Source organism: Typopeltis vanoorti, chromosome 21 (genome assembly GCF_054136105.1).
Source record: "Typopeltis vanoorti isolate ZY-2024b chromosome 21, IOZ_Tvanoo_1.0, whole genome shotgun sequence".
In the NCBI taxonomy this organism is placed as follows: Eukaryota; Metazoa; Arthropoda; class Arachnida; order Uropygi; family Thelyphonidae; genus Typopeltis; species Typopeltis vanoorti.
The window spans coordinates 43,788,432-43,808,101 of record NC_143569.1 but is presented as its reverse complement, the minus strand read 5'-3'; the positions used below and the strand labels follow the sequence as shown (position 1 = coordinate 43,808,101).

The 19,670-nt window shown below is 38.9% G+C and overlaps 1 long non-coding RNA gene, 1 other non-coding gene and 1 pseudogene across 2 annotated transcripts in view; 2 read left to right on the top strand and 1 right to left on the bottom strand.

Annotated features, from left to right (window-relative positions):
* Nucleotides 1-13,214, bottom strand: part of LOC150094806 (uncharacterized) — a 33,412-nt gene extending 20,198 nt beyond the window's left edge. Inside the window, exon 1 of the long non-coding RNA XR_016550152.1 lies at nt 12,926-13,214. This is a non-coding gene — a long non-coding RNA (uncharacterized LOC150094806). The remainder of the gene's footprint in view (nt 1-12,925) is intronic.
* A 376-nt stretch (nt 13,215-13,590) lies between these two features.
* Nucleotides 13,591-13,782, top strand: LOC150094805 (U2 spliceosomal RNA). The gene has a single exon (XR_016550207.1). It is a non-coding gene; the product is annotated as a U2 spliceosomal RNA (small nuclear RNA).
* A 4,528-nt stretch (nt 13,783-18,310) lies between these two features.
* LOC150094804 (U2 spliceosomal RNA) lies at nt 18,311-18,478 on the top strand (annotated as a pseudogene).
* Nucleotides 18,479-19,670: the final 1,192 nt, after the last annotated feature.

Sequence of the window (19,670 nt, the reverse complement as noted above, 5' to 3'; positions counted from 1 at the left end):
TAGAAAAGAGGATTTTCCCTTTAAAATTGGTATGAAATAGTATGGCTACCCCTTTACTTCTGTTTGGTTTCGAAGTTCCAGAAGGATTTAATTTTCAATACTTTTGACTCAACTAAGTTGGTTAATGAATATTTCCTGGAGAAAAACGATGTCCCAATTACGGTAGGCCATGTAGTTTTGTAGCTCTGTTTATTATTACTATTAAAACCTTGAATATTTAGGGTAATAATTTTTAATATTATTGCTCTCTCCATTATTGTCTTTTGGAAGAGGACGATTGATTTTTGGATTTCTTATTACTTTTTAGTTTTATGATCAGTTTCTTGAGACTTAAAAAAATTGTGACACTAATGTCAAAACTTTGACCTAGATCTAGGCTGTTTAGGACCAACATTTACTGGTGGGATGCCATGTCATCAGGGAAGCCCACTGCCTTTTCTTCTAGACTAACTTGTGAATTATTAACAGTTAAAGCCACTTTATAATTTTCTTCTTCTAATAAGTTCTTTAGATGCTCTTCAGAGTCTTTCATCAGTTCAAGGATGAAATATTGTTTTCGTAGCTGGGCCATTTCTTTGTCATTTTCTGGGTTATAATCCATGAAAATATCTTCGAAACAGACTACGTTTTCTTGTTGGGATTCTTCTGTTACTGGAGTTGGACTTTCTAATATCATAACATGTAAATTTGATTTTAAGGAATTTGCCACTGCAGACTCAGTGACAGAAGGAATGTTTTGCTCTTCACTTTCTGTATTTGTGTTGTTCATTGTGGAAGAGAAACTTTTGTTCTTTACATTCAGTGCTTATAACTATCTCGGTGGTTTTTGTGGAAGAAAAACTTTGTTCTTCACCTTTTATACTTGTACCTTTCTTAGTGGCAGGAAGAGGTAGAAATTCCTCTAAGGAATGTGCTAGATATTGTGCACTGGAACTTCCTGTGAGAGGGATCTCCACATTGGTTACAAGGCTCAGAGCAGCTTGGTTGGGAATGTCCTATTGTGGCACAGTTTCTACATCTATTTAGAGGGCAGTATAGCCATCACTTTGGTCTGTTACAAAGTCTGGCTATGCCTTGGTAGTTTACCATGACCATGTAACTCTTGATGTTTACAAAGTTAGGCACAGTTTTATTCATTTGTAATTTTACGTACATCTTATCACCTTGTTCGATTCCAGGATATTTCTGAAAATGTGCTTGGGAAATCCCTAACACAGAACCAAACTGTTGGAAAGTTAATTTCATCCGTGATTTCAGCAGGAAGTTTCCGTAAATAAACTAATTTAACACCTCCGCTGCCAACTGAATTAGCAAAAAAAGGTTTCACCTTCCAACACTATTCCCTTTTCAATTAGCTTATCTTTCACATTAAAATTGCAGGTAGTAACTTCATACAGGCCCTTCTGGTAGTCCCAACAGTTCGTGTTCCTCAGGTTATCAACTATTACATCTACCAGGGCATCTGCAATGTCTTCTGGTTTAAAAGGGCTTTTAAAAGTGTATCTCACTGTGAGGTCTCTGGCAATTTTGCTACTCGCCATCTTTGATCACATCGGTTAACTAGTTGCTGTGAACAGCTACTACACAGGTGGGAATGCACGTAGCATTGGGTGGGACTGTGCAGTTTTCTCAGTCTCAACTTTACTTGCTGCCACCCTATTACTAGACCTTATAACCATTGCTGGTCCTCATAGCGGGTCAAGCCTGCTGGCTATTCAACCTCATGTATTTTGTACAGAGGGGGAGAATAGGTTTCAAGTTGGGCTGGATCCTGTGCAATGTAAAAATCATCTACATCACTGGAAGAAAAACAGTGTTTTTGTCCCAGTCTGGGGTTTAAGCCCTTTCAGGCTGCTGTCAAAAACAGCTACTACACTATAAATGAAGCCAATAAGATATTATAGGAGTTCATATCTCTCATCATTGGCCTATGGAGTAAAAAGAGCGCTGAGGGTCAGCAGATAGCAAAAGACGTAAAATAAAGATAGAGCAAGATAGTAGTAGGGAATAGAGGCCTCAGTCGACCTGATTAACTATATAACCCGAAGGTTGTGACTAAAAAGGTCCGCAGACATCATCTCCTCACATCTGTTCTGAAAAAAAAAAAAAACTAATTATTAAACTCCGAAGAGTAACTTAAGGTGACCAACCATATAAACTGAAAAAGAAAGAACCTGAAAAGGGAAAAGAAAAAAAAAAAGAAATAAAAAGACCCAATTAAAAGACCATTTGACCAAGAATTGGGGGAAGGACCTGCCCCGAGTGATACAGCCCACAAGGAGCTGTACCGCCTCGACGTAAGCCTTTGCTGCTCGGGTTCTACCAGGCCAACCCCCGTCTGTAGAACTGTAAGACCAACAAATATACATATGAAAGAGAACTGATAAACTAAACGAAGATACATGGTTTAATTTGTCCCTGTGTAAGAATACAGAGGATTGGTGGTTTGCACCATTTATTTACGAACCGCCCATCCCCTAACAAATACATTTCTTGTGCCAGGAATTGTGGTAGATAAAAATAAAATCCACTAATGATTCTGGCGTAAACCCGGTTTCCATCGTGTATCTGCAGTTTTTTACGCACTTTCCAGATATGATATTTAAGTACATTTACAAGTAAAATTATGATCTTTTGGGTTTTCCTGACAGGTGGGGGAAACAACTGTAAGTATATTACCTCCTCCAGTGTCAGCATCGGAATATCTAATACTGTGCTTAACTTTTGCCAGATCCGCCGAGCGGGGGTACAAAAATAGAAAAAATGCTCCACCGTTTCGATGTCATGACAGACATCACAAAAGGGGTTGCAGGGACACGGTATATATCGGGACTTTACCAGTTTCACAGGGAGCCACCCATAGGCAATCCGGCATGCCAAATCTTTGTGAAATGGCTGTCCCCAGCTATCCTTTATGTTTTGAAAAAGTTCTCATATTCGTTCCGATTTGCGGAGTATCATACCTGGAAAGACGAAAAAACTCCCAGTATAGTTTTTGCGACTTTATTCTAAAAATATCTAATCCGTCTGATTTGAATTTCTTAACATATATACAAAGTGGATAGTACCACTCAGGCACAACCTCTGCGCAAGGACCAGCATAACCAGTGGTCCCGAAGTGGGGCAAAAAGAACCCTAGAAAGTATTTAATTAAAGTGCCAGAAATATGATTTGATTGTAAAGCCTTCTGTAGAGTTTTAAAAGCATTAACAAAGAACAAGCATTTTAACTTAGGGAGTGAAAATCCCCCTTCAATAGTTTCAAGTTTCAAATATTCTTTCCTGATTTCGTGCTTTCTATTGTTCCAAAAAAAATTAATCAATGGACAGTAAAGCTGGCTTTCCTGTATGTCTGTAACATTAATCGTATGCATCAGCATAGGCGTAATTATCGTTTTGATTATTATCGCTCTCCCATAAAAGGAAAAATAATTAGCTTTGAATGGTTGTAATTTTTCCGTACAGGTTGCCTGTAGTTTCCTTAAGGGCAATACTGGAGTTTCAAGGAATGGAACCCCTAACATTGTAAGAGGTTCGATTTGCGGAGTTAAACCAAATGGAAGGCGGGTGCTATGGAAATTTCCTAGAATTTTAATTTTTGTTTTTTGCGCATTGACGCGAAGAGCACTGATTATGCTGAATTGTTGCAATATGCCGAAATAGATGTAGATAGAATCAGGATCCCTGAGTGTAGCCACTACATCATCGGCATAGGCAACTATTTTCTCTGTCTTGAGACTATGGGTAACGGTATTCCCGACTGCGGGGGAAGTGTCAATTTTTCTAATGAGGGGTTCCAGTGCTATAGAGAAGAGGAGAGGGCTTAACGGGCAACCCTGCCTCACCCCTTACTTCATAAGAATGGGTTCTGAGAGGAATCCATTAATGGCTATTTGAGTGGAGGCCTCCGCGTAAATGTTTTGTATTACACGACGGAGCTTAGCTCCCACCCCTATTTTTTGGAGCGTGTCCTGTAAGTAGGTGTGCCTGACACTATCGAACGCTTTTTCCAGATCCGTAGAGAGAAGCGCCAGAGGGTAATCTTTATATTTTGCTAGACAGATTAGATCTCTTAGAAAAAAGAGATTCAGTTCCCATCGATCTACCTGGGAGCTGGTAATGACTTTTTCTATGCCGCATTTCATACGGTTGCAGATAAGTTTAGTGAAGAGTTTGTAATCCACGTTTGTCAGTGAGATCGGTCGCCAGCTACTCGCTAAAGTGCGATCACGGTCCTTCTTCAGAATGAAAACTGTGTAGCTCTTAACGAAATCCTCAGGGATATTTCCCGAAGTGAGGAAATCGTTGAATAACTTTACTAAGATTGGTGAGACAAAATCCCAGATACACTGACAGAACTCAATCCCTAATCCATCCAATCCAGGAGTTTTCCTTGCCTGCATTATTTTAGAGGCTGCTTTAATTTCTCCCACAGTTATTGGCCTGTCGTGCAGGGCAGCAAAATGATCGGGAAGACGCATGACATCCCACTGGCTGTAGTCATCCGCTCCCTGTCGATCAGAAAAGGCGCTGAGGTAATACTGATAGAAATGTTGCAGGATTTCCTGCGTTGTGTTAAGCATATGGCCATTCTCCTGGATCTGGTAAACCGTGTGATCGTCGTATGCCGCTACCCGTTGTTGGTTATAGAATGCAGCGGAAGGTGTTTCCAGATATCTAAAATGTAATCTAGCGCGAAAGTCGAGGTCACCGACCTTTTTCTACTGCTCTTGCTGCAGTTCTATTTCTACCCGCCTAATGAGATCGCTACAAGGAACCCCGCTCTGCTCACTCGTGCGGTATCAGCCCAGCTCCCTATAGAGATCCCTCAGACATTTCCGATGTTCTTGCGCTCTTTCGCGCCCACACTGTTGAAATAGTTCCTTTGCCTGCAGTTTAAACTTTAGCCATGTTTCTCCATTCCTCACAGAGGTGCTGTAGCTTGTCGCTGAAAAGACTGGGGAAGGTGGGAGGGAGCCTCCAAGGGCCTCTGGCTGTTTCCATGACCTGGGAGTTTTATTTTCAACACCATTTGATGGTCAGTCAACAGACCACTTACTGCGATGTGTCGTATCGCACAGACATGTGGCTGTAAAGACTGCGATATATAAAACCTGTCTAGCCTCGTCGATATTTGACCACGACACCATGTCGTTCCAACTTTGAGAGGGTTGTGCTGCCTCCAAATATCGACGAGCTCAAAATTTTCGCAGCAGCGTTTCAAAACCTCAAAACCACAGTTCCAATGTTAGCGTTACCTCCTATTTTATCATAGCGGGTATCCTCCACGCAATTCCAGTCCCCTGCCACGATTAGGTGTTGCACTCCCAGAAAAAAATTTTCTAGCGAGGCAAAGAAACCCCTTCGCTGGTGCGGGCTATTCGGGGCATAGGTTGCAACAAAACGGGTAGTGCAGCCACCATACTTCCAGTCGACGGATACTAAACGTCCCATTACTTCTTTTCGGACATCAAAAAACCCTCCCACGATAGGGGACGAATGATTATACCCCCCCCCCCCCTAGAATGGGACTCCCCGAAACACCAATAGCTGGTGACCGGGAAGCTTCTGGAGAAGTTTTCTACGTCCCAGTGTCGAGAAAAATGGGTTTCCTGAATAAAAAAAAATATTAATATTATGCATTAACATCAGTCTCCAGACAGCGCGTGCGTGTGAGGATTGCGAAAACCGTTTACATTAAGGGTTGCTATTTGAAAACTAAGATTCATGAAGAGGGAGGTATATTGCATTCTGCTAAGTGAACTAAAGTAGCGTGAAAAGCACACACATCCTCCTCTTTTAAGCTCAAAGCTTCCCTACATTGATCCAAAGTAACTGTTTTTAGGTTCTGTATAGTAAGGGCACCCCAATTGAAACCTATACTATCTGTTGAGGAATCCCCCCCTTGTGGTATCAGAAATACTGGTTCACCTATCTTATTGAATAAAGGTAAGATATTATCGACGCTTTCTTGAGAGCCTTGGAAATCTCTTATCAGGATTGCTCCGCCTTTGAGGGTATCCTTGCCCTCAAAAACCTCCGATTGGTTCCCATTACTTTCCTCCTCTGATTTTGATTTTTTAACACCTCTTTCCTCATCTAAATGCTGCTTAGTTGAAGCAGTAGATACTTCCATTTCTTCCGCACCGTTCTGTGCATTCTCACTTGAAGGGGCTGCAACCTGTGGAGTCCTCTTATGTTGCTTTATTTTCCCCAGGCTGGTCTGATGGAAGGTCGATTGGTCTCCTTCTGACATCGTTTGGCTAGCTGGTTCCGAGAGAGCTGGAAAGTAGATGTTCTCTGTAGCTTCAGAAACACCTTCTGGAATAGGGGTGATAGGTATTATAGTCCCTCCTATTCTTTCCTCATGATTTCTATGTGAGCACGTGTCCACCTTATGATCCACATTTCTGCACTTTAGGCAGGGTCCTTGGCACTGCTCCAGCTTATGGCCCACTGTTAAGCAGTTTTTGCACTTGATTTTGGGGCAATCTGCTCCGAGATGATCATACGAGCTGCACCTGAAACACTGTCTCTTGACGCCAGGATAATTCACCATTACCCTGGCAGAACCGATAAACACGAAGTTGTGGATGGCCATTTTCATTTCCATCGTGATTAAGACCTCCCCAGATTTCCAGTCCGGCATGTCAACGTCATTTAGCAGTTTAATATCACGGATTTCTCCATATTTGGAAAAGACTTTGAATTACTTCATTCCCCCTTTCTAAATATTCAAGAGGAAATCGGTCTATTTTTAACGTCTTCAGCACACTTCCTACCATAAAGGGATAAAGTTTTTCTCCTGCGCAATTGAAGCCTTGCAGGAGCTTCGTTCGCGTATTTACATCCTTTACAACCAATTGACACCTACCACCTGCATAAGGGGTGAAACCATAGATGTTCTGTGAGCCAACACTATCGACTAACGCTTTAACTAGCATTCGCTTATCTAATTTAGCATTCACCGCAATACCGAGTGTTTTTACTCTCGGTAGGAAAGAAGCCATATTTTTCAATGAGTATATCTAAAGTACAAAAACAATTCTTAAAAATGAAAGCTGTTACACTAACTAAGTGGAACAGAATAAAAGTGATTATATAAAAGTCCGGGAACTTATGGACTTAAAAAAAAAAGCAAATCGTCCCCTTTCAGCAGAAAAACTTACAGGGGAAAGTCAACAACCGTGCACAAGGCAAGAGAAAAAAAAAAAAAAAAAACCAACCAACAGAGAATGAAAAACAAAATTGTCTTACCAACTGGGCTGTGCACGGTCTCCGGAAGGAACTTCGATCACGAACTTGCAGCGTAAGGAACAGGATACTACACTTTGACCTTAGCCAAAAGGTGTCGAGAAGCGATGGCGGCACTGGCTCGTCCGACCTTGGGTGGTCGCAGCTGATGAGCGCACATTTGTGGTGTGGTCCACCTCTTTCTAAACACTACGAATTGCCTCCAGAAGCTGCTTGCTTTCTTTCCGCCAAATCGATCCTAACGTGACTTGTCCCCCCCTTCCACCCACCTGCCTAGAAACTAACAACGTGAGGCCGTGATCGATGTGTAATGGATTATTTATGACTGATAAGTTGTTCTATTCGGATTGCTGCGATGGCTTCTGGTATCAGCAGTATGATTAGTCCCCCTTCTTCAAGAAGTCTCGTTATGTTTATTCTTTGAATTTTGTCTTTTTGGTCTTTGCATAGGAAGTTGAACATTACTCTTTTGCACTGCTTTAGGAATTGCTTGGTGGTGATAAGGGATAACGTAGTATGTGATGATTGGCCACATCAGTTGTTTTATGATCTGTAGTCAGTGGCACAGGACTTCCACTTCTCTTAACCTACTTAGTTTTCCTAAGATTTCCTCTTGGTCATACAACTTTATTTTGCTGTTGAAACAGACTCCTAATATTTTAACGGGTGGAGTTGGGGGCATTTCATCACTCCAGTAATCTATGGAAAGCTTGGTGGTTTTGTCGGTAGCAATTTTAGAGCCTCAGGCTCTAGATTGATGGAATGGGCAAAACCTTCATTTGACTCAGTGTTTCTGATTATTATGGTGATGTAGTCTGCATACATCAGGCATTGAACTGGCAGACCTGCTGGCTATGGCAACTCCATACTCTTTATTTCTTGGTTTTGCCTGATGTGGTTTGCTAGGATTTCTATATATATAACATAGAGAACTGACGATAGGGAACAGCCTTCTCTGACTCCTTTTGATGCTGATGGGATCTGTTATTAGTTTGATGGAGATTTGGATTTTAATTTCTCTGTACAAGGTTCTCAGCCACCTCTCCGTGGTTGCAGTTCTACCTGGTTGGGTGGTTGTGACCTAAAGGAGAGAAATAGTTACATTCAGTTAGCCTTGTTAGCCTCTGTAATTTGTTTCATTGATTTGGCTGTGCTATTACCTACTTTTAGCCCAGCTCTACCATTTGGAAGGCAAGGTACTCTGTAACTTCGAAAAACAGAGAAAACATGGACTTTAAAAAAAGGGGGCAGTAAGGATGTCTTTAGGCATTTTAGTTTTTTTTTTTTTTTAAATTAAATTTATATTTAAAGTTAGGTTTTTAGGGTCAAAAGTGGTCAGATTTTGATCATTCCCATTCCATAGGTATGTCAGGTTATGTGGCGAGCACCACTGTGTTTGGAATTCCGTTGGGCCTAGTTCTTCTAATTGCATCACTAGATAGTTTTTAGTCGACATTCTGCAGCTCCTGATATCTGGTAGGCATTTTTTTGCATTTCTGGAAGTGTGCCATATGGCGTATCTTCAGGATGTGGTAGCAGAATTCTATGATTGGATATAGTAGTAGCTCACACTGATTTTTAGTTATGCTCAGTGGTACGTCAATTAGCCTGAGTGCTAGATTTTGGGATACTGTGCTGTTAAATCTTTCTGTGACCAAATGCCACACAGGTTGGGCTGTGAAGCAGTCATAGAAAAGATGTTCTATATTCTCTTTCACTGGGCAGAAAACGAATTGGTCTGTTGTCCACTTGTTCCACTTGGAGACTGCTGATTCACTGGGAGGATGTTGTGTGAGATTTTAAAATTTAGTTATCTTCTTGTTGCATATAGGAAGTTTAGCATGTGCATTTCTCTTCTTCTGTTGGTTTATCAACGTCTCGGAGGTCTCTTATACATTGCCGGTTTTTTGTTTGTGTCATGTAAGGTTTTTCTAGGTGCAGTGTGAGTATTTTGAGGGTATCTATGATGCTGTTGTAGTCTTTGGAGAGGAAGATTGCCTTTAGTTCAGCTAGGAAGACAGATTTTCCATTAGATCTCCTTGTCTGACTGTCAGTGTTTGGTTGTTGTTCAATAGGCTAGACCACAGTGCTTCTTCCACCAGTTTTGCAGCATATAGTTGTGTGTAGTACGATTGGAAAGGTTTCGATGATGTGTTCTTTTTTGCTGGAGACCTTGTTGTACTTTATTTCTTCGATATTTTTTTTTTCCTCTCGTCTTTGATTTGTTGATAGAATATTCATGAAAGTTGATTTTCTGCTGTTACTTCTTTTGCTCTTGCCTTTTAATTGTGTTCATATCTTCTTGTTCCAGCGACATTATTTGTTCTTTGTAGTGCTGAATAGTTGGTTGGATTGTTATTACATCTTTGCTGGAATATTGTTATTACTTTGTATAGCTTCTGATTTTTTTTTTTTTCCCTATTTCTTTGTTTTATATTAGCTATGAGTTCTTAGTTTCAACTTACATTATTGTTTTAGGTTGTCCCACCATAGTGCTTTGTTCTCTGTTGCCTTCTCTACTTGCTTTGTAAGTAGCTGTTTTGATTCTTTTTTCTTTTTTTATGTTGGGATCTGCAAGGAGTGTTGGATTACATCTCGAGTAGCCTATGCCATGAAAGGCTTCATTAGGTAGGTCTATATTCATTTCTACTTCTGCGTGATCTGAGATTCTGAACGTGTGGGTAGTAGTAGTGTCAATTGTAGTCCTGCTTAGTGCATCTGTCAGGTTCTGGGAGATATAAAATTGGTCCAGTCTCATTTGTTTACTTTCCTGCTGCATCACCGTGTGGTGGTTTTTTTTCGAGATATAGGATGTTCCAGCCGATTCAGTGAGGTTTCCATGTTTGATATAGAATTCAAATACCTATAGCAATGCTGGGCCCAGAATATATGAAGCTATAAAGCCTGTGATTATATCAAACTTAGGAGACAGCTTGCACGTGCATTATGGAATGAGGAAATGGATGGAGAAGTCTGAACGTATTCCAAAGGTCAGGATATTAAAGAAGTTTGGTAGGTAAGAAATGGATGGATGAATGAAATTGACGAAGCATTCTGGAAAGCATTTATGGATTCAATACAAGATGAGTGGTAATAATCAGTTGTATAAGGAGTAGGTGTGGAAGGTAATTCACTTTATAAGAGTAGCAGTTAGCTAATGAGGCAAAAAAAAAAAAATCCCAAGGAATTATTGTAATAACTGACCAGTAGAAAAATGGTGATTATAGGGTGATAACCACTGCATAAAATGTAATTGACATATTAAAAGAACAATTCAAAAAGATATTTCATCCTAATGGCATTATGCAGAACTTAATGCATTAGGTGATGAGAAGGTACTGATGGTGAGTGAGCAGAAGGCATGAGAAATTGAAAACTTCATGTTCAGTGCTTTCAGGGAATGTCCCAGAGAGTTTGCAACAGCTTTAAACATATTGACTGAGTTGGTCAGATTCCAAAGCATTAGAAAGAGGGTTAAATTATTCCACTTGATAATGGAGTGATCAAATTGTAGGCCAATCTGGAGTTGTGATTAGTGAGAACTGATATTCACAGTTTGGTGGACAGCATGGGTTTCCTAAAGTAATGTCTTTTTAGCACTCTACTTGGGTAGAGTGCTAAAAGACAAGGTGGTTTATTTTTATTTATTCGTATGGGGTTTTCCCCCTCTCCTCCACCATTCCTTCAGGACTGTTGAATCCTCCTAATGAGGATTAAATATGTATTTCATGAGTATAGATCAGTGTGTATGTGTGCGTTCATGGGTCGGTTTGCCTGTTGTGAGGGTAAAAAAAAAACCAAGTTTCTAGGTGAAAGACTGGTTAACTCACCTTTAGTTTGAAAGAGACCAGATAAAAGATTCCTCAGACAGGAATCGAACTCAGGTCTTTCGACCCAAAGGGCTTAGTCTATACCAGTGATGGCGAACCCAAGTGTGTCAAACTTTTTTTTTTTTTTTTTTTTTTTAATATTGATGCTGTTGATGTGCCACTTGCATACATGCATTATAAATGTAACTGCATAATCATAGATGGTGACTTATACATCTCGTATTAGGCTATTTAATTAATAGGACATTGATATAAAATCTATGAATTCATATTATACAATTAATTTAATAAACTGAAATTACAAACTTACATTACATTTAATGACTTTTCTGTTACTGACTACTAGTAGAAAGTTCTTTTCAATGAACAAACCTACCTTTGCCTTAACTGAGAGTGATTTTACACGATTTATCGCAGTTTTTTTCATCAGAATACCAATATTTTCAACATCCAAGGTGTGTCACCCGAAACCCTCAAGTGTGTCAGTGCTGACACGCATGTCATAGGTTTGCCATCACTGGTCTATACTGACTGAGCTATGGAGGCTCTAAACAAGGTGGTGAATGCATACAGTGGTATATTTAAATTTTGCAAAGGCCTTTCATAGATTAATTACTAGTTTGTCGTGTGGCAAACTAACAGATGGGATTAAATAGTAGAATAGTGCACTGGATTGGAAATTGGTTGACTGATAGGTATAAGCAAGTTGTGTATGAGGGGGAAGCAATATGCCAGAAGAGGAAAATTATTAGTTTTCGAATTATGGTGGCTGTTTAACTTGCGTTAATGATATTGGGGAAAGGCAATATGCAGTTGTTTGTTGATGATCCAAAGTTCGGGAAGAACTCTGAGGATCAGAGCAGATGTAGCTTTACAAGAGACCATGTAAAATTTGGGAAACAAAGATAGGATGAAGATATCTTAGATGGATAAATGATTTTGAGGTGGGAGGGAGAGGACTTAAAAAAAGACAAATGGAATTGTATAAAACAGTATAATGTGGTTTTTAGTTATAATTAAATAACTTATTCAGATTTCACTGAATAAGTTATTTAATTTTTGAATGATGTCCTGAGATGAGGATATCATTAATTTTTGCATATACAGGACACAAATTTAGCAAAATTAATGAATTCGTGGTAATACTGTAAGATTAAATGGTACTATATCATGCCATTATAATTTTTTATAAATGAATATAAAAATTCGTGCATTGAGAGAGTTAACAAAGGGTTGAGAAGCATGCTAATAAAATTGTGTCCAATCTAAATCTGGGATTTAGGTTGGACACAACTTTCTTCATGTGATTCAGTTTTGGTTTCAATGGATAAACTTATATTGATAATCTACAATGTGCTATGGATGAAATTTAATGCAAGTTGGTATTTAATTTCTATTGAAATTTTGTCAAAATGATTCCCAAATCTTGGTTCAAAAAATACAGTGCAGTGGTAAAATTAAACCAAACAATATTACATCTTTAAATACAGAAGTGAAAAGCAGTAATTCAAGAGGACTGCAAGCGAAAAATGGGATAACTCCTGGTGGGCTACAGCTATGTAACACATCATTCTTGAATTGTGTTGGTTCTAGATTCCTGATAGAGGTCGGTTGACAAAACATTCTTATAAACCTTATTTTGTAAAGGGAGTAGGTAGGAGCACTTTTAGCTTTAACATTCATATAATCTTGATTTTATTGGTACAAACAATTTGAATTTTTCATTTCGTGGTCTCTAATCATGAATATTTCCTTTGGTTTCGATATGCATCAGATTTGAATGCAGTTTTCATTTTCCAATAAATTTATAATAATTACAGTTTATAATGCAATTATTGTTACCTGGTTTATTAAAACGGACTTTAGTTTGGTCGTTGAAAAGATGAGTTTAATCATGTTTTAGGCAGGCCGTTTGTGACATCACTCTGCCCTGTAGAAAGCCGGCATCTTGAGTTTCGTTAACCTGTTTTAGGATCGCAGTTTGCCACGACGCGTATTCAGTACGAAACGTTTGCGCGACTGTACGATGTCGAAGATTTTAACGCACCACGAATAGACCTTTTTAGTTTGGTGCCACTACTAAACAGAATAATTACAATTTTCAATACATACTAAAATCGTTATTCGTAGATGTTCAAAACTTGAATTTAAAATTCGAGAAAGAAATAATGAAGGAAACGACAGTTTGACAGAGAGAGCGCATGACGTAACCGATTTGAATTTTCGACCATAGAGGGCGCTATCGATTAATCGGTTCAGTATTATTTTTTGGAATAAAGTTAAAAACTACATGAATTACAAGGGATTATCTATGCATTAAATTTTTAGGTTCATATTCAGGAAAACACCATAAGTAGTTTGTGACTAGTTGCTCTAGTAACAAAGTACATTCGTGATTTTGCAAACGGCTGAGTGATGTTTTGCACTTGTAAGTACTGGTGTTTTGCACACAGCACCTAAGCTTATAGGAGCTGTATATAAATTAAAATCGTCGACGGTTTGTAGTTATCGCTTCTCGGCCTTTTGGCTAAGATCAAAGTGTAGTATCTGTTCTTATCAGCTTAATATCTGATACGGGTCCCATCGGGGCCCAAGATATTAAACTGATTTTTGGAAGGCGGCGAAGTGCTTGGAGCTTGCTCCACCTTTGCCACGAGTTGCCCTGGTATTGCACTACCTCTAGGGTCAGCTCACTCCCCTTGGGGAGAATAATTAATCCAAAAATAGATTAAAATATACATAAGTCATGGTCAGGCTATACAGCAGATGTCATAAGGATGGCCATACTGCAAGAGACTGCCCTCTAAAGAGATGTGGAAACTGTGCTACAATACAATAGGGCATTCTCAGCCTAAGTACAGTGAACATTACAGTGAACCTTGCAATCGGTGTGGAGACCCTTCTCACAGAAGGTACCAGTGCTCAACGTCCAACATATCAACTGTGTCATTAGAAGAGTTCCCACCTCTGCCTGCAACAAGAGGCATTATGAAAGACACAAATAATAATGATGAAGAGCAAAATATCTCCTCCATAAAAAAACAAGAAGGTTATAAGTGCTGAGGATGAAGAAAAAAGTATTTCTCCCACAACAGCTGCCATGAAAGACATTAATCTTGAAGAAGAGGAGCACAGTCTTCCTCCTTCAAGTATGGATGCAGTGGCAAATTCCCCAAATCATTGAAGAAACTGGTAACTTAAATGAGGTCATAGTCACAGAAATCCTAAACATAACAATTGAGCAAACCCCAAAAGGCAAAATTCCCTGGGTTGAAGACTTTTATATGGATTATAATATACAAAATGAGAGGGAATTTGCTGAGCTTGAGCAACAATGCTTCCTGCTTGAAAAACTTACGAAAGAATCAGAACATCCAAATAACTTATCAGATCAAGAAGATGAAAAAGAAAGAATGGTTACAGTTAACAATGAAAAAGTCAGTGTAATAACACAGTTGGTAGCCCAGGTTGAAGATTTGGCTACCCAACTTTCTGGAAACTCAGGTCCTAAAAGACCAAGATCCAGATCAGAGAGTTGACACTAGCAAGTCACAAGAAACTGAACATAAAAGCAAAAAAAGTAATAAAAAGTCCAAAGAATCAGGCACTCTCTTCCAAACGACAGTAATGGAGAGGTCAACTGCATTAAAAATAGTTACCCTGAACATTCAAGGTTTTAACAGCATTAACAAACAAAATTGGCTGCAAAATTCTATCACCTACCATAAATGGGACATCATGTTTCTTCAAGAAACTTTCATTAATCACCTAAAGTAAGTAAAAAATATTGAAAATAACTTTAGAAACAAAACGTTCTGGAGCTATGAAACCAATAGAAGCAAAGGGGTAGCTATCTTCTTTTATCTAAATTTCAAAAGGTAAAATTCTCTTTTCCAGAAGAGATCAAGAGGGCACAATCATATCCATTAGTATAAAAATTAACAACCATAGCATTAAACTGCTAGACATATACGCTCCAACTTATAAGACAGCGAGGAAAATTTTCTTGAGGTCTTTACCCCTACCTGGATGGTGGCTTGGAAATTATCATGGGAGGGGACCCCAACCAAGGCGATGTCAGAAAATCAATTAAGTGAAATGTGCCATAAGCTCAACCTGTCAGACAGTTGGAACATCCTGTACCTGGAACAAAAGTGCACCACATAGCGATCCAGCAGGGCTGTAAATACAAGACTGGACTGCTTTTATATCTCACAAAACCTTATAAACTCTCTAAGCCAAACTACCATTGACATTACAAGCCATACATCTAAAATCTCAGATCATGCAGCAATAGTATGTCCATGCATTTTCCCAACAAAGCTTTTCATGGTTCTGGATACTGGAGATGTAACCCAATGCTCCTTGAAGACAATGATATTAAAAAAGAATTAAACCAACTGCTCACAAAACAAACAGAAGAAAGGAACACAGAAAACAAAGCTCAATGGTGGTATAATTTAAAAGAACTATGTAAATTGAAACTCCAAGTTCTCGCAGCCATATTAAAACAGCAAACTAGAGAAAAAACTATTCATTGATTATAACTTCAAGAAGGAAGTAATAACAATATTCCTCAGATCCAACAAACTATTCAACACTATAAACAGATAGCAACTCTTGAACAAGATGACATTGAAACACAACTTTTAAAAGGCAAGAATAAAGAAAATAACAGCGGAAAAACAGAGCATTCTACAAACTGATAAAAGATGATAGGAAAAACAAAAATATTCAGTAGAACGAGTTGAAAAAGCATTGTGGCCGGCTTTTAGATAAAAATCCAACACTGACAGATTTCCAAAGAGAGCTGATGGAAAAACCAATCTCTCTTGCTGAACTAAAGGCGGCAATGAAGTCATTCAAACAACATGCGGCACCTGGAATAGATGGTCTTCCAGTTGAATTCTATAAAGAATTCTGGACAATTCTAGGTCCAGCTCTTCTACTCATACTAGAATATTGTGTAAAAAGAAAAAAGGAAACCCCATAGAATCCCAAAAAACTGGAATTATTACACTTGTCCCCAAAAGAGGAAATTTAAAAGAACTCGCCAACTGGAGACCAATTACATTACTAAACACACATTACAAAATTTTGGCAAAATGCCTCTCCATCCATCTCTCCCAAGTATTACCCACCATTCTACAGAACGGTCAGGCATGCTCAGTGCCTGGTAGAGGAATGTCTCATAATATCCTTTTCCTTTGAGACGTCATCTCGTACTTGAAACAAAAGAAGCTACCAGCTACTCTGATCACTTTATATCAAAGTAAAGCATTTGATCGAGTGTGCCACGAACTTTTGTTTGAAACGCTTTCTAGTCATGGAATCCAAACTTCCTCCACTTGCTAAAAACTATGTACCAAGAACCAAACAGCCGAATCTCCATCAATGAACTACTCACAGACCCAATCAAGATCACAAGAGGAGTCCGACAAGGCTGCCTGTTAACCCCTATTTTTTACATCATCTACATAGAAATTAAAGGTATAGGGCTGCCACAGGCTGCAGGCCCTCCACTTAATTGTCTAATGCATGCAAAAATCAACAGAAGGTCTTGCCCATTCGATTCAAAAATTTGAAAAAGCCTCAGGATCAAAAATAAACCATGAAAAGACTGCCAAATTGCCCATCGGCTACTGGGAGAAGATAAAGTCACCCGTTTCCCCAGTTAAAATTCTAGGAGTTTGGTTTAACAATGAAAATACCATATCAAACCAAGAAGAAATCTGAGACAAACTGAACAAAATCAAAGAAAAGTGGGCTTCCTCCATCATGGATACTGGTGGAAGGACACAAATCATCAAACAACTCTTGTGGCCAGTTATCTCCTTACTATATCAGCCTGTTTATCACCACCAAGAAATTTCTAAAGCAGTTTGAAAGAATAATGTACAGGTTTCTATGGAAAGACCAAAAGGACAAATTAAAAGAATTAAGATGACGAGACCGGTAGAAGAGGGAGGCTTAAACATCCCACTATTATCAGAAGCCATCTCAGTGGTCTACGTGGACGAGCTCAGGAAAACCATGGTTAATCCTTCCCACATTGGTCATGTCCTTGCCAAATATTGGCTAGGTTCCAGATACTGTAAATTGCTCAATCTCAAGTATGCAGGACCCGAGGCAATCTTTCCTTCCAAGGAATATCAGAATATTATAGATATCAAGACTTTACTCTGCACCTTCAAGAACCAAACATCTCCCTAAATAAAAGAGCAACTATTTACAACATCCTAAGGAATCTCAGAGACGTTGAAAATGTGACGGAAGAAGAAAAATGTACATGGAAGAATAACATGCTAAACATTTTGCATGCAACGAGAAAACAACTGAATTTCAAAATTACACATAAGATTCTTCCTGTTAACCATCTAGTTTCGAAGTGGAACAAGTGGCCAATACACAAATATGTCGTCTGTCAAGAAAGTGAACTCATCTGTTCTCTGATTGTTTCACAGCTCAGGCTGTGTGGCACTTGGTTGGTGAGAGATTTAACACCACAATTTCTCCTAATCTAGCACTTCAGTTAATAGATTTACCTTCAAACATTTCCAAAAACCAATGTAAACTCCTGTTCCTTACCATAATAGAGTTTCGATCCATATATGGAAAACATGCAACATAGCCTACTTTCAGAAGTGTAGGAAAGGTTTGCCAGACATTATCAGGAGCTTCAGATCAAATATTAAGAACTACCTGATGACTAAACTAGAAGAGATTGGTCCAGCTGAGTTTAGAAGACAGTGGTGTATGGTGAATACCTTGACGTATTTATGGAATGGGCAAATAAGGAAAAAATTTAATCCCTAATTTAAAAGATTAAATTACTATTATAGTAATAACCTAATCCTAATGTCACCTTTTCAAATTTTTTTAACTTAAAGCCCTCTGTTCCTTTTTCAATAGTGAGATCATCTCATATGCTCTTCCAGAGAACTGGGTAAAAGATAATAGTCTAATAACAAAGGCAACCAATGAAGTGATACACTGAGGTTGGCGAATGTTAAAATTATAGCTTTCATTTTATTTAGGTCACAGTGAATACATTAAGTGTAACTGCAACCTCGGCGGAGTGTCTTTTATCCACCACCCAATGAAATGCAGGTTTAGGCAAAAGTTAAGGATTGATGGATGCTAGAATCTGTTCTCTTAAGGTCACCTACCCAGTAGAGCTGTTCAACTCTAAATCAGAATTGATGATTAAGTGACACTGTTAAAGTGATCGGTACTAGTCTGATCTGTTCTTATCAGCTTAATACCCGATACGGGTCCCATCGGGACGCAGAATATTAAACTGATTTTTGGAAGGCGGCGAAGTGCTTGAGCTGGCTCTACCTTTGCCACGAGTTGCCCTGGTATTGCACTACCTCTAGGGTCAGCTCACTCCCCTTGGGGAGAATAATTAATCCAAAAATAGCTTTAAAATGAACCAACACTTGGTTTGCTTTAAGCAGTTTCTTGCTCCTCTAATAATTTAATTAGAGGCTCCTCATCATGAGATTAATTTCTATATTTAACTGCTATTTAAAACTATGGTGTTAATATCAATGGGCACCATTAAAGCCACTCGCTTTCTTTAAAACAAAACACATACAATTGCTCGCATTCTTTTGTTAAGCTGTTTTTTGATTCCATTGCTTGCAAGCCTGCCTTAGAAGTAGTACAATACCAAGGCAACTGTGACAAAGGTGGAGCAAGTTCCAAGCACTGTCTTCCAAAATTCAGTTTAATATCTTGGGCCTCTTATCAGATATTAAGCTGATAAGATCAGATTAGTACCAATCACATTATGGCATCACCTAGTCATCATCTCTGGGTATAGAGCTGGAGTGCTCTACTGACTAGATGGCATTTAAGGGAACAGATTCTAATATCTATTCAGGAAGTAGTAGAAAAGCCACATCCCATGATTTAACCTAAAGGGGAGAGGGGGGGGTAGCTGTTTTCAATTAGCTTTTGCCAGCCTTTGAGTTACTTCACTGGTCTGGCTTTGCTATTAGATATCTTTCACTTAGTTATGTTGCTTAGAAGACTACATACATATGAACTTCCAAACAACACAGCTAAGACTTTCCAAAGGAGAGGACAGAAAAAAGTATCTTTAAACGTTCGTTTTTTTTACTGTTAGGTTTCCATATTTTGTTAGCACTAGCAGTGATAGAGGTTTGGTGTGTGAGAGGGGGAGGGGTCAGATCTAGAACCTTACCTTCCCATAGGTATGCCAGGTTACTAGGCGAGCACCACTGTTTTTGGAATTCCATTGGGCCTCCAGTGGCATCTCTAGGTAGTTTCTTGTCAATTCAATGCTCTGCTGCTCCTGATGATGCATGGTAAGCCTTTTTGTACTAGCAGAATTTTATAATTATGTATATTAGTAGTTTACATTGGTTTTCGACTCATGTTTGACAGTATCTCAGGTTGAGTGCTAGATTTTGGGAGTTTTCACTGATTTTTAGTCATGCTCAAAGGTAAGTCAATTAGCCTGAGTACTCGATTTTGAGAAACTGTGGTGTTGAATCTCTCACCGATCCAAGCACCACACAGCTTGGGCAGTGAAACAATCATAAAATAGATGATCTAT